The sequence below is a fragment of the Talpa europaea genome (genome assembly GCF_964194135.1).
Source record: "Talpa europaea genome assembly, chromosome: 2".
Classification (NCBI taxonomy): domain Eukaryota; kingdom Metazoa; phylum Chordata; class Mammalia; order Eulipotyphla; family Talpidae; genus Talpa; species Talpa europaea.
The window spans coordinates 115,411,689-115,433,461 of record NC_140068.1 but is presented as its reverse complement, the minus strand read 5'-3'; positions in this window follow the sequence as shown (position 1 = coordinate 115,433,461).

The window sequence follows — 21,773 nt, the reverse complement described above, 5'->3', positions numbered from 1 at the left end:
TTTCTGCCTGGACTCAAGCAGAGCTGTGAGAAACACCCATCCCACGGCTCTTGCCGCCTCGCGGGCACTGCATGCATTCAGGGTTTCTTCTATTTCATACAGGGCCTGTTCCAACTTCCCCGCCAATCCATCTACCTCTGGCCATTCCTGGGGAGGTGCCCACTTGGCGAGGAGGTTGGCCACGGAGTACCATCTGCTCTTAGCCAGCCACCCGGCAATCCCTCCAGAGGTTCCAAAGGGTTTCGTCTGCGTAGAGCCGTCCTGCTTTGAACTGTCCTTCTGTCTACGCCAGTTGTAATGCAACCAACGCATCCCGGGTAGGTTTATAAAAAGTTCCAGCAGCCATATGCTCTTCGCCATTGTTTGTAGTCCCCATACTCCTCTATACGGGGTGGAACTGGGTGATCTCTCGCAGCTTGTCAAAATAAACTGCCTTGGAGACCGGCTGCTGCTTGGAGCCCAGCTAAGAGGCAGGGGATGAAGCATCTCAGCGAGCCCTGCCCCCGCGACCCGCGTCAGTGTCAGTCTGGGATTCCCAGCCAGGCTCCGGGCTGGGACCTGCTTCAGGGCCTGGGACATGGTTGTGTCAGTGAAATGGCCTGATCTGCGTGGCCTCGAGCAGACTGAAAAACACGTTCTCTGTGATTAGAGGTCAGGGTGGAAGAGAGGATAACGTGTAGTCATGACACCGAAGGTTATAGGTGTAACCTTAGGTGTAACCTTGGGTAAGAGAACGAAATTCTTTGGTGCAGGTAGTGGGGTCCTTAGTGAAACAGCCGAGATGCTTTTCAATCTGGGAGAGATCAGACAGAGGGAAAGGATCGTGGACTCCACCTGCTCCTTCAGTCCCCGCAACCTCCCTAAGGGGACAAAGAGGACGATTGTGAGAGCAGGTGTGCTGGCTGGGAGGTGGAAGCGGGGGCAGGCCTGGGGAGCTGAAGGAGGTGAAGTCTGAACATCTAGAGGATCAGAGAACGCAGAAGAGGGGTCCGGAGAGGGCAAGGAGTGAGAGGAGTCTGGAGACTTGGAAAGTACGACCGGTTTGCAGGAGGGAGGGACGGGAGCGCACGAGAAAACAAGCCTGGACATGAGGGATCTGACCATGTTCCATTGCGGTGACAGAGACTGTTTAGGTCTGTAAGGACCGTGAAATGGAAAGCGCCATGTCCCGGCCAGTGAGAGCCATTCTCCAATGGGCACTGAGGCCGGGCAGTGTTGCAGGAGAAGACGAGACGCTGAAGCACAGATCTGGCCCGAGTCCCAGCAGATCGAGGTTTGAGAGAAGGCGTCCCAGAGGGGTGGCCGGGCTCGGCTTGGAATCTGTGAACCCCATGGCTAAGTGGGCTCCTCTCCCCAACGAATGGGGGTACAGACTCAGGACCGCAGCGTCTCACCTCCTCATCTAACCTATGGGGGCACAGGCCCCGAATCGCGGCATCCCACGACCCGGTCCTGGCCTTTGGAATAGGGGCAGGAGAGCAAGGGGGACGTCACCACCGCTAGGTTGTCGCCTGGACTGGGACACCTGGGCTGCACGGGCGTCCTCAAATCCAGAACCAGGAGCAATGGGGGTCGACTGGCATAGGCCCGTGGTTTATGGAACAGTCGACCTGGATGGGGGTGAGAGGAGCCGGGTAACCAGGGGTGAGGGCCTCCTAGGAAGGAGGGTCAGGCAGTGACTCGCCCCAAGGATCAAGGCCAGTGGTGGATGTGAGGCGTCTGCCATGGAGAGGAGAGTCCCAGGGACAGGGAGGCGGCCCCAGAGTCAGGGGACACAGCCTTCCGGGTTTCGGGCACCAAGATGAAAGGTTTGGCATGACAAAGAAAAGGGGAGCCAAGCTAAACTCTCTCAAAGGAAGGGAAAATTCATTGCTTCCCCGGGCGAGCTCTGCTGACCCAAGGTGGGTTGTCCCTGAAGTCACCCCATTGTGGGGGGAGATGTCTTTTCATAGGGTGAGGAGAGGTTAGGCAGGAAAACTGGGTTGGCAGGGGGGGAAACAGGTTTAGGTGGAACAAAGTTGTTTTTTCGTGGAGCCGAGTTGTTTTCCCCTGCTTATGGCTTCAGTTTTGGTTTGATGGAATCAGGGGTACTGGTGTCAGGACCATCTTGTTTCTATGTGGGTTTCCCCATTCCTGGCCCCTGCATCGACCTTTCATACCAGCCTTTTGTTGATAGGAAAAGGGGCGACGGTTCTTTCTTTGGCTACTTCCTGCTGGACGGGGGCGAAGACCAGGGTGGGGGCTCAGGCCTGGTTATGAGATGGTCTTTGCAGGGACGCGAGGATATGGGTGGAGGAGTTGTTTAAAGGTGCTACGGGGCGGGTCTTGGATCCAGAGTTGGATGAAATGCAGTAAGCATGGGGCAAAAAAGAAAAAATAAGATCAGGATCAGTGGCCCTGTGAGTGCTAATACCTTGCCTGAGGCTGTGCTGGTCTGGAATCTCCAGGTATAGACAGAAGAACGGGAAGTGGCTTGAAGTGATGGGATTAGAAACAGAGGAGGGAGAGTCAGAGGGCCTCTGCTTTGTAGGCTGAGTGGAACCTGGACCAGGGGCGCAGTGATGCGTGCCCGAGTTGGGCCCATGTGCTTGCATACATACTGCTTGTCCACAGGGACCAGTTTGACCCTGCAAAGCTGATGCCAGGACGTGTTGCCCAAGACCTTGACAGCCGTTGGTGTAGCCAGGATGATCGTGTGTGGACCCATCCACTTTGGCGGAAGTGGTTTTGGAGAGATGGCTTTCAGAAGAACCCGGTCTCCAGGGCACAGCAGGTTGACAGGTGCATCAGGGGACGGAGGCACAGGTTGTGGCAGACAACGGTCTGTGTGTTCTTGGAGCAGCTGTCTGAGCAGAAAAGTATGAAAAATATCCAGCCAACAGTTTAGGTTGGACGGGGAGCTCATGGTTAGTAAGAGGAGGTCTGCCACACATCCATACAAGGGGGCTCAGGAACAAGGGGCCGCAGGGAGTGGCTCAGAGGTGCATTAAAGCCAGTGGGAGCAGCTCCACCTAGGATTTGCGCAGCTCAGTGGTTAGGTGGTCTCTGGTCAGACCATTTACCCGTTCTCCCTTACCAGAGGATTGCGGTCGGGAAGGAATGTGTGGTTCCCAGGTGACGCCCAGGGAGGAGACCTGTGGAGTAATCTTTGAGATAAAGGCAGGTCCATTGTCTGACTGGTGATGGTGTCCATCATAGTAAGGAGAGGGTGTTATCTGCTTTAGGGAGTGGAACACTTGTGAGGCCTAGCAGGATGGAGAGTCGCGGATTGGGAGAGGGAGATGAGAGGGTCTTTGACACTAGGGCTTTGCTCTAGGGGTTCTGGGCCAACCTGGGCCAGTCCAGTGATCAGTTGCTTATTTCTCTAAACAAATGGATCCCACTGTAAGACGATGGCAGCCCTGCCTGCGCGCACTTGCGGCAGCTTCTCGTCTCGCTAGGCAGGCCTTAAAACCCACACTGGGCCAACCTGTAAATGTTAGTTCTCCACATCGGCTCCAGGACCTGCTCAGGCTCATTCACCGCAATCCTCTGGTAAGGGAGAACGGGTAAATTATAAACATTTTGAGAATAAGGTAGTCAGCTAATTCTGTTACATTACATTCATTTATCAACTCTTAATCGACTTGCTTCAGTGTACTTCTGCTACATTGTCTGGTCCACAAATCACTATACAACAGAATACAACTTAAATATATGAAGGGAAACTCCATTATGGAAGTTTGTAGATGGCTCACAGCTATTCCATGCAAACACAGTTTGGGGAACCTCCCCTCAGGAAACCACAGGAAACAAAGTCTCTACAAGGGTGTTGCCACAATATGCCCCCCGTAGGGCAGAGGAGTGTGCACGCATGAGCCACAAATCCATGGTCCTCCTTGGAACCCGGGTCCAGGTTAGTTATTTAGGCTTATGAAACAGGACTTGGACCCTATTCCAAAATGTGCTATGGATCAAACCATGGCAATACAACCCTGCATTTCCATTACATTGTGAGTGCTCCTGCATCAGGAAATAATCTCCTCTTTTCACCACCATAGAGAACACTTGATGTTCCTAGGGCTACAAGAATTAAGGAGTGTTGTATTACTATCTCGTCTATTTCTTTCTCTACCACTGTTCCCTATTGGAATGGCATTAAAATTAGCCAAATCAGACTGGAAAGGAAAGGAAAACAATGAAATAACTGCAGGGGACATAATTTGAGGAACATTTTCCAGGACATAATTTGAGGAAATTCAAGGATTTTCTATATTACTGATGCAGATGTTGGCTACATAGATCAACTGAGGAGCAAACATTTTCTTACCCATGACCTAGATGTGGTATAAATGGAATTAGAAATTGATTTTCTATATTATTGATGCAGATGTTGGCTACATAGATCAACTGAGGTGCAAACATTTTCTTACCCATGACCTAGATGTTGTATAAATGGAATTAGAAATTTCCTCCATATCTGAGGATTGGAAAGCTGATAGTATACCAAAGACTATGATTCAACTAAGAGGCCCACATAGTAAGACCTCCGTAATGGATCATGTCTTTTAGCAGTAATGTAAGCAAAACACCCAAGAGCAATAATTAATATATATATGCACGTGTTACTCTAGTTTATAACACTATAAATTTTTGGAGTACATCTTCACACCTATTAAAATGTGTAATTCCACACCACACACACCAGCAAAGTTCTAATGAGCCTCCACTAACAGGCTTCCCCTAACACCCCCCACCCAGGATCAGGTCCTCCTGCCAATTTGTGTCTGTGCAAGCATCGACTTCTTTCTTTTCGTGTGTGTGTGTGTGTGTGTGCGTGTGTGTGTGTGTGCCCTCACCCCACTGAAAGGAGGACTCTGGTGAAGTTTTTCTTAGAGGTGACACAAGAACGCCCATCTGTGACCCCAACACCTCTCCCAAGGAAACAAGGAAAGTCTGAGAAACTGTCATCCAGGCAAACTGGATGGGATTATTGGGCATAAAATGGACATTAGCAAAAACGAATTAAAGTATGGCGTTTAGTTATTATGTCAACATTGCTGCTTTAGTGGTAAAAAAAAAAATCTGTACTCATGTAGGATGTTAACAAAAGGGAAATGGTGTGGGATAAACAAGACGTGTACTGCCTCTGCAACTTTTCTGTAAATCGAACAGTATTCTTTAAATGTTATTTTTTAAAATACTCTCAGTATTTAATAGGTTATATAAAGAAAAAATTTTTTCTTTTCCAGTTTTCCCAGGTATCACCTTCCAGGGACTGGAGAGAGGGGTTCTGGGAGAAAAGCTGGAAACCTCACACACAGGGCAGGCTCCAGAGTCTCCTCTCCTCTGAGCCCTGCTGCTCTGACTTCTCACAGAGCATCTCACCCCCAGGACGCCGCCCTCCAGCATCCCCAGCTGTGCCCACCTCAGCCCCCGCCCCATCCTGGCGGCTCCACCAGAATCCGGAGCAGCGCGGCAGCGCCCCCGTGTGGCCAGAGGGCTGAGCACAGGCGCCCAGAGCCGCCCTTTCTCCTGCTCAGCCAGGCCCTCCCCAGGCTCCCTGGGCCCCCAGCGGCAGGACAGGGATCTGCACACCAGGGGGCGCCCAAGTGCTGTGTCAGGTCAGAAGTCCTCCAATTTTCTTAGTCCTATGGACAAAGGACAAAGCAGGTTTCCAGGTCATTACAGCTGATTCCCAGATTATGGGCTGATCCCCAAATATAGAGGTTCCTTCAGTCTCAGATGGATCCTTGGACTCCAGAGTCTCTGTACTTTGTTTCTGCTTCTGCTTCCAGGGAATTAACATTCAATTCTACCCAGGAGCCCAGGGCCTCGCCCAAGAAAAGGACAAGGTTCCAAGAAAACGCCAAGACCCATGGGCCAACCACCCATCCACGTCTTACCACAGGGGGGAGCAGGAGTGATCAGAGCCAGGGAGAGACCCTGGGAGCTGGTGGTGGTATGTGGGTAGATCATTGGTGGAAGGACCACACCTAAGAGGAACAATAACTATAGAAAGATGACCCATGCTGTAAGGAAATAAATAAATAAATATACATCTTTTAAAAATTTTCCATCCCTGAATGAGGGGAGGTTGAGGAGAGCCCCCAGGGCATGACTAGGAAGACGGGGAGGCTCCTGGAAATGGAGCAGAGGATGAAAATGGGGACTAGGGGACGGGGCCCAAAGGAGTGGTGGGGGCACCAGGAAGGGTGGGGCCAGGAAGGGGCAGCATCAGGGACACTGTGAGGGGAAGGTCTGTGTGGGTGACGCGACTCTGGCTGGGGCTGGGAGAGTCTATGTCTCCCCTGGTGGGACTGCAGAGGGGCTGGTGCTGTAACTGACCAGGGAATCACTTAAGTTCTGGGCCTTTCCTGTCCGTGCAGGGCTGGTGTGACTCAAACACGCACACTCAGGCTGATGAAGGAGAGAGAGGAGGAGAGGACAGATGGTTAGGAGGAGGCCCCCATTTCCTGAGCCACAACATCCTCCCCAACTCCCCAATGCTGGGGTGGCAGGGAGATTCCTGGAATCAAGAGGAGGTGATTCAGGGAATCAAGAGGAGAAAGGCCTGTGCTGTCCTGGAGGGCCAACCCTGGGGGCTGATTCTGGGGCTCCAGGGCCCCACTCCCTGCAGGCAGGTCAGAGTCAGCCCTGCTCACAGTCCCAGGCTGCTGACAGCCCCTCTGTGCCGTGACCCTGCAGACACCGCTCTGGGGATAGTATAAAGAAGCAAAACAGCAAAATTAAATGGGAATCTAAAAACGGTAGAACTAATTTTTTAAAATCACATATTTTGAAGGACACTTCAGAGGACTTGGAATCCTTGTCTGACAGCTCATTGCTATCAGGACCTTGACCGTCACGTGAGCTACTCTGGCCTCCACTGTTTCTTGTGAGAAAACAGCCACTGATCACTTTATCGCCTGAATATTTTACTGGTTTGTACCAAATCACTTCCTACTTTGCACCTAAAACAAAGATCTGGCGTCTCCACAGTCTCTGAGGGGGAGGCAGCAGGAGGGGCCTTCCTCAGAGGCTCCAGCTCTGGGTCCCACGAGGCTGCGATGGGGACAAAATGTTGGCGGATCTGAATGGCCGTGATCAGCGTGGAAGGACCTGCCTCAGAGCTCATGCATGTGGCTCCCGGAGAAAACCCTCAGGTCCTTGTCCTGTGGGCGTCCCCTTAGCTGAGGGTCCACCGTGTGCAGGGAGTCACCCCAGAGAGGGACGGGGCGGGGGGGAGGGGAGGAGCCCAGGTGGGAAGTCTCAGCCTCTGTGAGCCTGACTCTGTGATGTGGCGCATCCCTTCTGCTTCATTCTCCTCACGAGGAAGAGCCAGCAAGTCAGACACACTCACGGGGGCACTGTCTCCCCTCCTGTGTATCCCAGAATTGGTGGAAAATTGAAAGTTGAAAACCAACACAGTAGACCTTCTGGATACTAAGTATTTCCATTCTGCCCACATGAAAAATAAGCTGCCTCCCACCCAAGGCCCCTAAAAGTGTCTCCCATCACAGAAGCAGCGTGACGTCAGCATCTCATCGCGTGACTCTGGACCATGCAGAGGAAGCACCTTGACAGCATCTGTGCAGTGAAACTGTCTGTGCTCAGCTCCTCGTGGGCTAAGGCAGTTTCCTGCCCCACAAGCCCTCGATGAGGATACAGTGGAGGACAGACACAGGGCAACTTGTGGACCCATTTTTTAATGTTTTTAAAGCAAATTTATTGAAATATAACTTTTGACAATTGAGTCATTTGTTGAAGGCTCACCTGTCATGTCCTTTTGGTAAGTGCAGAGCAGAGCAATCATCCCATACTCTACCTTGAGAACATCTCCATCACCACAACAAACTCGTTTCCTGGGCCTGGGCCCATGGGCACCACCCACACTTTCCCCTCCCCAGCCCTGGGCAGCCAGAGCCCACTCTCTGCCTCTGGGGATGGGCCAGGGAACTTCTCTCTAAACACATCCCAGGCGACTCTGCTGACACAGACCTGCAGTGGACATTTGGGGTACCCTAACCCAATGCATGCTGGTGCCCAGGAACATACTCCACAGGGTGTTTAGGTCACAGAGAAACACATGACCCCACCTAGGAGGCCTTGCAGCCTGGGGTGTGTGAGGAGAGAAGGGCTGCAGTAGCTGCCTCAGAGGAGGCCAAGGGCAGAGCCAGGGAGGTTCCTTCCTCAGCAGGAAGGGGACATGGGAGCTGGGCCTTGAAAGCCAGATGTGGGCACAGGAACAGAAGTGGCTCAGGGAGCTGATTGAAGGCTGACTACATGACCTCAGCAGTTACTTTCTCCATGTGACCTTGCAGATCCCTCCCCAGCACTCTGTGAACTGGGAAGTGATACTGTCCTGACACCCCTCCCCCACACCCTCTCAGAGACAAGGATATGGAGACTGAGGGGTTATGGCAGTGCCCAGGTCAGAACCCCAGCCACCTGGCTAATTTCTGGGCCTCTGGACCGACACCATCCTCCAAACTGACCAGGGGACCAAGGAGGCAGTGACCCTGGAGCCCTCACCACCCGCTCCAGATACCACGCATGTCTTGCCTGGATTTGACTAAAGACAAAAGCTCAGTAGTAAGTCATCATGTCATCACCCTTTATGGAAACAAATTGAATTCACCAAAGAAAAAGACACACTGTGACTGGTTGCACCAAAAAACAAAACCCAACTTTATGCTGCCTCCAGGAGACAGGATCAAAATAGTTCTTGGGAAAAACACAAGAAAATGGGACACCCCAAAATGCCATAAAATATAAAATAAACTTCCAGCTAAAAAAGGTAACAAGAGACAGGGATGACCATCATCTGATTAAGGAATCCTACATCAGGAAGACATAACACTCATCAATACACATGCACCAAACAAAGGAGCAGCAAAATAGATAAGGCAACTATTAACACATCTGAAAACAGATATTGACAGCAGCACAGTACTAGTAAAGAAACTCTACACCCCACTTTGATCAAAGACACATCACCTGACAGAAAATCAACAAGGAAAATTTCCTCTAAGTGAGTGTTAGACCCCAAGGGCTAAATAGCTATCTACAGGGCACTGCACTCCACAGTTCTCTCAAGTGTACAGGGAATAGTCTCCAGAATAAACCACTTGTTGGGTCACAGAACAAGTGTCAATAAATTCATAATGACTGAGCACACTACCACATGACAATTGGGTTAAGGAGGGAATCAAAGAAGAAAATTAAAAATACCTTGAGACAAATGACAACCTATCAGTGGGCACAGCACAAGCAGCACTAAGAGGGGAATATAGAGCAATTCGGGCCACACCTGGAGTCAAGACAGCTCAAGGAAAGAATCTAACCTTATGCCTAAAAATAGCTAGAAAGAACAAACGAAACAAAGAGACAGTAGAAGGAAAAATATTAAAGCTGAAATAAATGAAACAGAAATCAAAGGCATCCAAAAATCAATGAAACCAAAAACTGGTTCTTGACAAAAAATAAACAAAACAGACAAATATTTTGCTATACTTTCAAGGAGGAAAAAAGGGGAAAAAATTTAATAAATAGAATAAGATATGAAGGGGAGACGTTATAGCAGACATTTCAGGAATAGAGAGGATAATAAGACAATACTAATTATCTATATGTCAATAGATTGAATGACCTCAAATAACCTAGAAGAAACTGAGGAATTCTTAGAAGTATACAACCTTCTGAGACTGAGTCAGGAAGATTCAGAACAAAGCAACTGCAAGCAAAGACACTGAAACACGAATCAAAATTTCCCCAAAAAATAAAGCCCAGAACCAGACATTTTCAGTACCTTCTACAAAATCTTTAAAGATGAACTAACACCTGACTCCTCAACTCTTCAGAAAAATAGAAGAAACGGGAACGCTGCCATCACATCTCATGAGGCCAGCATTCCCTTGATACCAAAAGCAGAGAAAGACATCACACACAAGAAAGAAAGCTACAGACCAATATCCCTGATGAACACAGAAGCAAAATTCCTCAACAAGACCTTAGCAAACCCTGATCCAGCCACACGCAGCCCCACTGACATCCTGGAGACAGGACAGGCCCAGGTGGGGTCTGAATCCCTGTGGTCGCAGGCCCTGCTGGGACAGGTGCTCCTGAAGGACAGGGACAAAGGAGCAGAGAGATGACCCTGAGGAGTGACCACAGCAATGCCCACAATGCACTGAGCACCGACTGGACACAGGTCCCATCCCCCTCGGCTCCTCACAGCCTCTCCCGCCCCCCACCTGCACAGACTCAGCACAGCAAATGCATGCAGTTCGGGCTGGTCCTTGTGGCTCCTCCCTATATCTTGTCAAATTTTAAGAATCTTTTCAATTAACCCATCAAAAAAACAATCCAGAAAAAAAAAAAGTTTCATGTCTGGGTGTCTATTTTCTGTAGGGAAGTGGACATTATTCCTCAGGAAAACACAGAGTACAGGCAGGAGTGGAGTCAGCCCCGCCTCTGCTGGAGCAGGAAAGTCACCAGGGAGAGACACAGGTCAGGGTGGGGAGGGGCCAGATGGATGGGGTTGGGCCTGTCTCCCCACCTCCTCACATTATGCTGATAGGAACAGACACATAAGGACTCCCTTTGCAGAAAGAGAAACCAGAGGATCTCTTCTTGAGGGAGCACTGGTTACATCACTGCTTATACTTTAGAGGGTAGGATCACCCCATCAGGTGCTGTCACTGCAGCACACCCACACCTGAGCTCCATGGTCCTCCGGCAGCGTCCACTGTGCTCCCTTCCCGCTTATTTTCACCCTCCCCACTGCCCCTCTGCCAGCCCCTGCTCTCCATGCAGACTTCAAGGGTCAGTGTGTGTGAGCGTGTGTTGTTAAATAGTCCCCATAATCAACTTTTATTGGTTTCACATAAATAGCTAATAGTTTGCAAACCATGTTTTTCCAATATATTTATGTTAACATGTACAAATGTATTTATTAGACTTTTTGGCAGTGGAGGTAGGGAAAAGAAAAAAAAAAGTGACACTGACGATGTCAAAGCTAATCTTCAGTGACAGGGTAAACTCTTGGCCATTGTTGCTCTTCTAAGACAGTTACATATTTATAACCTCAAAACATGTCAAAACTGCAGTGCCTCAGTTTACTTTAAAAAAACAATAGTGAAACATATTACTTGGGCATCACATTTTCCTTTCTACATGTATATACATTCACATAATTTTACACTTATTACATAATGGTTTTTAAAAATAAACATTGACATGTTAAACTAAATAATCCCACATCTGATAAATCATGATAGCATCATTTTTTAAAAATTCCAGTTTACTTATTAGTCAGTAAAATGTAACATTTGGCAATGTCCCCAGAGAATTGGGGGGGCAGATGAAATATGAAACATTCATTTGCATAGTCACTACTAGATTCTGTCAGACTGGCAGTCACATTGCAGCTCCCCCTTGAACAAAGTACTACAAGTGGTCATCCCAGCCCAGCATGGAAGACGGAGCTCACTCCTGACACCAGGCACCACCTGTCACTGTATTTGTGTTCCTTGTATGGCGCTGAGCCTTGGTGCTATTAGCACAATGAATTTTCCTTAATGAATGTGGTGGGTTAAGGCAAAAGGACATAACCTGGTCCCCTCAATCATTTATTTTCTCTCCACCTTTTTAAAAATTATTGATGAGACCATATAAGTTGCAGAGTCACTGGCTGGAAAGACACAGTCACTTCTTAGGTCACCCATGGTGTTTACGCAGGAGGTTGGTTTCTCTTGGTCTCTCCCTCCCTGCTGACCATCCCTCAGGAGGGCCCTCAATGTGGAGTTTCAAATGCTACCATCACTATGTCTCCTGGCTGGGTATAGATTATTTTCCCTCATTAAAAATATTTAATCATTGGGCAATAATCTGCTCAGTCTTTGTAAACTCTCCACTGAATAATTTCTTACTTTTGGGGGGGTCACTCCAGTGCCACAGCAGATTGAGCATATGCTGTGAAGCTGTCTTCAGCCTCTGTAGTGCGGGTTCGATTCCTGGCCAGCCAGGGAGATTCCCCGATGGCGTGGCAGATCTCTCCTGTCGCTCCCGCTGCTCCCCTCAGTTGTCTGCCTGCCTGTTCTGCTCCCTACTCTGTCTCTGCTGAATCCTCTCACCCTCTCACACCTGTGGCTTGTACCCCAGCTATTGTATAAATAAAATATAAATCTTAAAAAATAATAATTTCTTATTTTTTACAACTTCCTGCTGGCTGCTGTGCTTTTTTCTCTCACCTTCCCTTCAAAGGGGGAAGGGTTTTGAATGAGCCTCCAATTCTACCCCACAATGTAAAATATTGTCCACAGTTGTAGTTAGAGAAGAGCTGATGGTCTGTATGATGAGCTGAGTCATTGATAAAAGGCCTTCAGATTTGAGGAGACAGAAATCACTGTCATGAATGGAAATTGTGCAGACATTGACCGAGATGTTCAACCTAAATAAACCAGCTGGTTTAATGGTAAGATGAAAGGGTGGACTCTGAAGAAAGCCATCCACAGGGTGAAGACCATGACTTTCAGGTAAAGAGGATCTTCCAGAGAGGAGGTTCATGGATTCCTTTATCTTTAAGTCTATAAAGAAAGCCTCTGTGAATCCAGTAGATCAGCATGTTAGTGAGAAAGAGGACAGATCATACAGGAACAATGAGTTGAATCCAGCTATTTGAAACTTTCCTATGTTGTCATGTAATTTGCTGCATCCTCTCAGCTCCACAGAAGCAGTGACATGGTGGGGATATATTTTTTTATATTTTTTATTTAAATTTTATCTTTATATTCCCCATACAATTACAACCCCCTTATTTTGACGCCAAGCCCTCCTTTCCCCACCCCCACCCCCCATAGAGTGTCTCTGGTTCATAGTTGTTTGTTGATTTTGATATTTTCTTTCTTATAGTCATTCTTTTTCCTGGCCCCTTATTTAAGTTTTCTAGATTCCTGCTATGAGTGAGACCATCCGGTATTTTTCTTTTTCTTTCTGGCTTATTTCGCTGAGAAGGATCCCTTCCAGCTCCATGACATGGTGGGAATACTTAATCCATGGTAATGACCTAACAGTAAACATGATTCTCAGTAGACTTGATTCTACAAATATTGTGGGTGGTTCATTAGGAAATGACTATAGACAAAGTAACAACTCATTGTCACAAAGAAGAAATACAGGATAAAAGCAGCAAGATTTCTTATAACCAGGAAAATAACAGTTTGTTGGAAGATGTCATACTCTGGCCCAGTGGTTGGATATAGAAATAATATAAAAAATAATTATCTGCAGCATCGAGTACAAGATCCATCTTAGCTCTAGCATAAAGGGGAGGCTGGGGACCCAGTGGTGGTGCAGGTGCAACAAGACACAGTGGGGGACTCAGTCAGCGGGAGTCAGGCTTTGTCATCAAATCAGTCTGTTGCCAAACTAGAGAGGGTCCATCCACCTTCAGCACTGCTGGGCCAGGAAGCCTGGGCTGGTCTGCAGCCCTGGTCAGCAGTAGGCGCAGCCTGGGGAGTTCAAGGGTTAGTTTTTAAGTTTGCCTTAATATAGCCCTTAGACTTCTTAGACCATATATAAGTGACATATTTGTCTTTCTCCTTTGGACTTATTTCAATTAGCATAATCCATCCATGTTGCCCAGATGGCATGCATTTATGTTTTTCTGATAAGTAGTATTCTATTATCTATATACCACTTCTTGATTTCTCATCTGTTTTTGGGCATTTAGGTTGTTTCCATCGCTTGGATATTGTAAATAGTGCTGCAGTGATCATGGATGTGCAAGGTGCCCTTCATAGTAGTGTATTTGTGTTCTGTGGGTACATACCTAGGAGTGGGACTGTTGGGCCCTATGGCAGATGCACTTTGAATTTTCTAAGAAACCTTAATTATGTTTTATATGTATATATATAAAATTTCATATATATAGTCATAGATGTATGTCATATATATAATCATTTATTTATATATATATAATATCATTGTTCATTTTTGTACAATGTATGCTTTTATGCTTTCTCCTTTCAGGTGTATTCCCCATGAAATTCCCAGCACCACTTCACCCATGAACCATCACCATGGTCCTTTGTGCTCTTCTCTCCCGTTTTGCTCCTTCTACCTCCCCCTCCCCTGAAAAATGTCTCTGATTTATAGTTGCCTAATTTTGTTTTTCTATTATTACTGGTATTTTTTTCCTGATCCCTTATTTGATTCCATTATATTCCTCCTATAAGTGAAATCCTCTGATATTTTTCTTCATCTCTGGCTTATTTTACAGAACATAATCCCTCTAGCTCCATTCATGTTGAGAATGGCATGAGATTATCTTTTTTCATTGCTGAATGGTATTCCATTGTGTATATACCATATCCTCTTGATCCAGTCATCTATTCTTGAGCATTTGGTTGTTTCCATATCTTACCTATCATAACTAGTGCTGCAATAAACAAAGGGGGAAGGTATTCTTTTGAATTGATGCTTCTGTGCCTTGTGAGTACATTCCTAGGAATGGAGTTGCTGGCTCAAAAGGTAGATGCATTTTTAGTAGTTTGAGGCAACTCCAAACAGTTTTCCATAATGGTTGCACAAGTTTGCATTCCCACCAGCAGAGTAGAAGAGTTTCTTTTCTCCAAAACCTTGGCAATATTTGCTGTTTCCTGTTTTTTAAATATGTGCCATTTTCACTGGTGTAAGTTGGTATCTCATTATGGTTTTGATATGCATTTCCCTGATTTAAGTGATGTCAAACATTTTTCATATACTTGTTGGCCATTTGCATTTCCTCTTTGGAGTAGTCTTTTTTGATCTTTTGACAATTTTTTGACTGGATTGTTTTCTTTTGTTGAGTCATGTGAGCTCTTTGTGATCAGTCCCTTATCAGTTGCATTGTGAGCAAAAATCTTCTCCCAATCAGAAGGGTGTCTCTGGGTTTTGGTTAATGTCTCCTTTGGTGTACAAAAGTTTTAGTTTGATGTAATCCTAGCTATTTATCTTTTCTTTGTTTTCTCTGCTTTGGGGAATGTGTCTTTAAAGGTGTTGCTGAGATGTATTTCTTGTAGTGTTTTGCCTATGTTTTCATCTATCTACTTTATGGTTTCAGGTGTTATGTTGAATTATTTTATCCATTTTGAGTTTGTTTTTTGTGCATGGTATGAGGTATTAGTCTAGCTTCATTTTTTTTTTTTTTGCATGTAGCAGTTCAGTTTTCCCAGCATCATTTATTGAATAAACTGTCCTTGTTGCATTGCATATACTTTGCTCCTTTGTCAAAGATTAGGTGCCCATAAATATGTGGGTTTATTTCTGGGTTTTCTATTTGATGCCATTGGTCTGTGTGTCTGCTTTTGTTCCAGTACCATACTGTTTTAATTATTATGGCTTTGTAGTATAATTTGAAATCTGGCAGTATGATGCCTCCATTCTCCTTTTTAGTCAGGAGAGCTTTCATTATTTGCAGAAACCTTGATATTGTTGACATCAAAACCAAGCCAGAGGCCTCCCTGGTGGCGCAGCAGGTTGAGCAGAGCACTGTGAAGCTGTCCACTGCCTCTGCAGCCTGGGCTCGAATCCTGGCCAGCTAGGGAGATTCCCACATGGCACAGCAGACCTCTCCTATCTCACCCACTGCTCCGCTCAGCAGTGCTTTCAGTCTGTCTGCCTGTTCTGTGCCCCGCTGTCTCTGGTGAATCGCCTCAGCCTCCCATGCCTCTGACCTGTACCCCACTTCTTGTATAAAAAGGACAAATCTTTAATAAAAAAAGGAGCCTGTCTACATTCTCAAAAACAATGTAGGATTGTTCCATATTCTCCATGTTCTCATCAGCACTTGTTAATATCTGGTCTTTCTAATATAAGGCATTCTTACAGACATGAAGTGATTTGTCACTGTGTTTTAAATCAGGGGATCATGAACAGATCAAAAAGGTGTGGTACATATATACAGTGGAATGTACTCAGTGATTGAAACCATAAACTTATGCCATTTGGGAAATATGGATGGGGTAGGAAGGGAGTATATTAAGCTTGATAAGTCAAAAGGAAAAAAAAAATATCAGGTGGTTGTCCTTATATGTGATATATACGAAACCAAACAGAGGGTCAGAATAAAGACAAAATTTGCAACCTGATTATAGATTTGAGACATACAGAAGGGGAAAGGGAGAGAGATGATTCCAAATAGGGGAGAGAAGAGCACAAGGGACTGTAGTGATGGATCATGGGTGCTATGGTGGTGACGGAACTACAAGGACTACACCTGAGAGAGAAATCAAATATTATACAAAAATTAAGAATGAATAGATTTAATTTAAGAAATTTATATCAATCACTGATATAATGGGGGGGTGAGAGAAATTCTACCACATTCAGTTCTACACAAGGCATAGCTCTCTCACTCGGTGAAGGAAAATAATATTGAAGAAATTCAGGTGAATCACCTTAAATGATAACATTCTCAATAGTCCACTGCATCCTCAGAATGTCCCTCTCACATCTCTCTCTGGTGTGTCCCAGGGGATGAGAGACATCCCAGAGTCCTGGGGACTGTTTCTGCTGAGGAAACACAAAAGAGAACCTGGTCAGAGGCCAGAGATGAGACCCTCGGAGGAAATGATGAGGGTGACAGTGAGCCTCCAGTGGGCTCTGAGACCTGGGACGCTGGTCGTGAAGGACTCACCAGATGGGGGACTGCTGTCAGCTACAAGCAATGATTCTCTATTTTTCTCAGCATGGTTATATGGGAACTATGAACAAGGACCTCTGCATTTTATCGTAAGTCAGAGAAAGCAAAACAAACTTGCCTCGCATGCCATGCGCGTGAGCTCACACACACCACATATGTGAACCCTTGGGCTTGTTGGACATGCCTGTCCTTGTGAGCCTCTGTTGCTAAGTTACCACAGAGGAGACTTCCAAGGACAAAGCGAGTTCGGGGTGTCCCTCCCAGGCTGTTTCCCCCCTGGTACATGTGCGTTTTCTCAGCGTTTCGGTCAGCCCTTCCCTTGCCGGCCTCAGGTCACCTCTTGATCATCCTCATGCAACATCCCCCCTTTCTTTTTCTTTAAAAAGAGGGCTAAGATCTTTGAGGTGGAGTATTGTTCACTCATGGTTCGGCAGAGGAAGGAGTATCCTACACAAAAAATAATCACACATATTAGTACAACAATCACAGCACTACTAATGCTATGGGTCATGCTCTGCATAAATGATTGTGAGTCCATTCCCTGAAGTGCCTCGGCTATTCCTTGAGCCAGTGCCTCATATGTTTCCTTGGGTAGATCAAGCAAAAAACAATCCAACACCTGTTGTTGAAGAGCATGAACATCCAAGGACATATTACCAGAGATACTGTCAGGTGGTATCGGATTACCTGCCAGAAGTGGTTCAAACTACTGTACTGCACTGGAGTCACATAGCAAGCTGAGACATTCCAGTCACAATGTAGCATAATCTGATGTTGAAGTGCTACAAACTGGCCACCTAGCCATTGAACAGCTTGTTGTAATTTGCCCAGGCAACCCTCCAGTTCCTCATCCAGATGAAGGTGAGGCTGCCAAAGCTGCCTGGAATCCTTGTGACCTTGCATTCCAGCTCATAGTCTGCAGCAGTGGAGGATTAGGGACATAGATCCAATAAAAAGATTCTGCACCAATTACCTCCACAATGGCCATCATTTCAAAAAACAAAATCACAGAATTTTGAGGTTTCTTCGTATGGGCCACCACTCTCAGCTTGATGCACCAGCTTCTTCAACTGTCCCCATGTTGGAGGATCTGCCTTATTGCTGTTGAAAGTGGGGTTGGTCACTGCTATCAGGCTCAAGCTGTTCATCTCCTGAGTCAGAGGCTTGAAGTGGAATCTCCCCCTCTTGGCCATAATGAGGCTTAATCAGTTTTGAAGGTAACCACCGCTCTCTGGCTTCCAGACCTGGAGAAACACAAGTAAACCCTCTTCCCCAGGTGAGCACCTCTCCCTTTTCCCACTGATTGGTCATCTCATCTTTCCACCAAATGGGCTGTTTTACTACAGCCACTTCTGAATGCCAATGCTTTTTAGCTGCAGAACAGTCAGTATCAGCCCGCAAATTTAAAAAAAATTAGAGTAATAAGTGCTTGAGCAATCAGTGTAGCAGGGGACTCTCTCCCCCTTTTTTGATTTTTAAGGGCAGATCCCAGGACGTAGTCTTAGGAAACAGTTTTTTTCCAGGGTTTTGTGTATGTTAGAGAATAACAGTCTGCCACCAGTATTGTCCATGAAGTTCCAGTATTGACAATCCTTCATTACTGGAAATTAGTTAGGCCATGCCAAAAAAGCATTAGAAGGCATTAACCAAAACAAACAGTAAATATGTCAAATCACAGGAAAAAAGAAGCAAAAAGAAAATTCTGAAAACTAGTTTAACTTATTTAAAAACAAGTTTTCTCCACCTTGATTCCAATTTTATATAACAGTACAGCAAAATATTTGTGAACTAAATTTACTTTTAGACCAATTTGCCTATTTTTGCATAAAATCACAAGGCAGAATAACCAAACAGCAATTTTTGATAGCTTTGTTGGAATACTCCAAATAGGATCAGATGGAACTGTTAAAATAGGGTCTAAAAATAGGCTTCAGGAACACAGCTGGTCTCCCCAGACTCCACCTGGGCTTTCCTCTTTTTGAGGGTACCAGGACTTTTTCTTTTTCTGGGTTGGCCAGTCCTGCCAATGAAGGCAAGCTTCCTCATCATTTTTGGAGGTCTCTGGAACCCTATGAACAAAGCAGCAGTTTCTCCTTTTTTTGGTTCAGCTCTATGTCAACTCCCTGGAAAAATTCCACTCAAAGCCACACAAAATGTAAATACAACTTAGCTAAAACCTAGTAAAAATCAGGTGTAACTCCAACAGTCTATGCAGTCCTTTGCAGAAAATTTTTACTGTCAAAAGTTGCATCAATTTGAATCAATTGAGGCCTTTTCTCTTTATTTTTTGTAGAAACCATTGAAGTACACAATATTGCAAGGCAACAATAACCATTGACAATTTGCATACATACTGAAAGATTTTTGCCGGAGGCCAGCTCCTGCAAAATGTCATGTCAAGGGTCCTCACAGGACAAGATGGCATCAGCAAAGTGGAGGGATGAGGGGATGAGGGAATGAGGAGACACAAACACTTGATAGGGTGCAAGTATCTCCTGCTGAGGGTCTCAGAGGGTCTTTATTTATACATCAGAATTTTTTTATTTGATCATTACATCATGCATTATGTCATTTACATTGTGTCAGAATTTATTTTTGATCACTCAGTGCACAACCCATTTCTTAATTTTCCTAGTCTATGATTAACTTGGTTACTTGGTTACATTAACTTGGTTACATATTTTCCTAGGTGATGTATGTTATTCAGAAAATAAAAACAGGTGCTACACACTACGTGATTTATGCGGTCAGGCTAGGTAAATAAAACAAGGCTAAGCAGGGATTGTAAGATGGAGGGCGGCCTCCTATTTTCTATATAGAACCTAAGGTTTCCTGGTACCATGGGAACAGTATATGGTGTGTCTTTCTCAGACCATTTTGCCTCCCCTGGTGCCTCAGGGCCTTCTCTTCTGGTTCCAACAGCTCTATCAAATGTGGCTTGTTAAAGAACTCAATGTTACTCATGGTAACTGAGTTACAAATTGGAGGATGTGGAGAATCATTGGAAACCGTTTCATTATCAATCATGTTGGAAGGCACTTTTCTTAAACTACTGAGGTGTGCATCACCGAAACTGGCATTGATGCCAGCACTCATTGTGTTATTCTGGAGCTTATAGAAAACTTCCATGGTTTCAATAATTGCCACAACCGAGTGAAAAGAAGTAGCTGGAGCCAGCTAAGGAGTTTTCTGACGTTTCAGAAATTTCCCCCATGCCCGGACCTTGGCAGACAGCATGAGTAGCATGGCCTGCACTAGATTTTGTTTTAGAAAACCAATATTAACATTTCTGTACATGCCAAAGTTTTACCATTTTCCAAGTGACAATACTTCCCTTTCAGTAACTTTATTAAGTAGACCAAATAGTACAAATTTATCTAATGTCTTTCCCAGGAGGAAAGGGAGAAAGTTTGTGGAGTGTTTCTGGAGCTTTACTGAGGTTCCACAAAATTTCCTTCAACTGATCAAATGAGAGGCTACCAAATTTTACTTCAATTTAGATTTTTGGAAAGCTTTGCCATAAATATTAGAAAACAGCAACAACAACCATATTTAATCTCTATGAAAGTTCCAGCCCTAAGTATAATATTGACATTCAAATCATAACCTTTAATTTTCATCTCAAAAACCTTAGTAATTTTTCAGACACTTAAAAGACATTATGTACCCAACATCATTAACCCAGACAAGAGCTAAGGTTATACCCAATGCGAGTTTATAAGTACATGTTTTAAAACAACCCATTGGATTAAAACTCAGTTACTTTTAACCAAAAATTATTCCAGCTGATGTGTTCCCAAGACACTAAGGCATCTAAGAAAGTTTAGTTGTAGCTTTAGTTCCTGTTATGACTGGAATTCCATTTTGCAGGGCTGTTAATAAAACAATGGCACATACCAAGTTTTTCTAGGCTGGCTAATAATCAAACAAACATTAGGCAGATTAATAAAAACAAGAAAAATCAGAGTAACATATAGATACTATGTACATTTTTCATATACATGTGACTCAGTAGGAAAGACAAAAGTACCTTTTATACCAGAAGTTTCTTTTGAAATAAACACATTTAAACAGAGTAAATTATTAATACTTAACATTATAACTTTAAAGCATATATGCTTTGAATTATATCATAAGATTTATAATTAATCCTCTGGAGGTAAAAAACAAAACAAAACAAAGACAGTTACAAACAAACAGAGAGTTCTTGATATTCATATTCAACTTTGGTCATGTGTATAAATTTTAAGAGATATTTATTTTATCAATATTTGTGAAGACACTGAGAAACCTGTTAATGATTTAATTTTAGTTCTATAACAATTCTTTTAGATCAAACATATTTTAAATTTGTATTTTTAAGAGTGACTCTGGCTTTGAAGAAGCTGCGCACAGAGAATTTACATTAGTATTTTAAGACCTGAAAAAAAATTCCTTCAAAATTGTAAAAGAGCCTTTATAAAACATCTCAAACAACCTAGTTTTTGAGATGCCTTAGCTTCTCATTTATGTTTGATATTCTCAATTACCAAGTTTTTTTGTTACACTTTTATATTAAGAAGGTTTTTAATGAGTTAAAAGCCAAAATCTTTACATAGAATATGTGTCCAATCTTAATTATTACTAAAGACCTTGGGCTTGAGACTACAACAGTCATGGCAGTTTTTACTAACTTTTTTTAGATAAGAAATTTTTTTTGAGTTTATATTTTAAAGAAATGATCCTTTGGCTTTAAGTTGTTATTGTTTTATCTCACCGAGAACAAGCATATTTTTAAAAGATTTATTTATTTATTTATATAAGAACCAGGGTACAGGTCAGATGCACGGGAGGGTGAGAGGATTCACCAGGGACAGAGTGGGGAACAGAACAGGCAGACTGACAAAACACACTGCTGAGGGGAGCAGCGGGCAAGACAGGAGAGGTCTGCCACGCCATGTGGGACCCTCGCCAGCCAGCCGGGATTGAACCAGTGCTGCAGAGGCTGCGGACAGCTTCACAGTGTGGCACTCAACCACCTGCGCCACCAGAGGAGGCCTTGAGAACAAGCATATTTTTAAGACAAAAAAGAGCAAGTAAGTAAATTTAAAAGTTTTTACTCAACCAA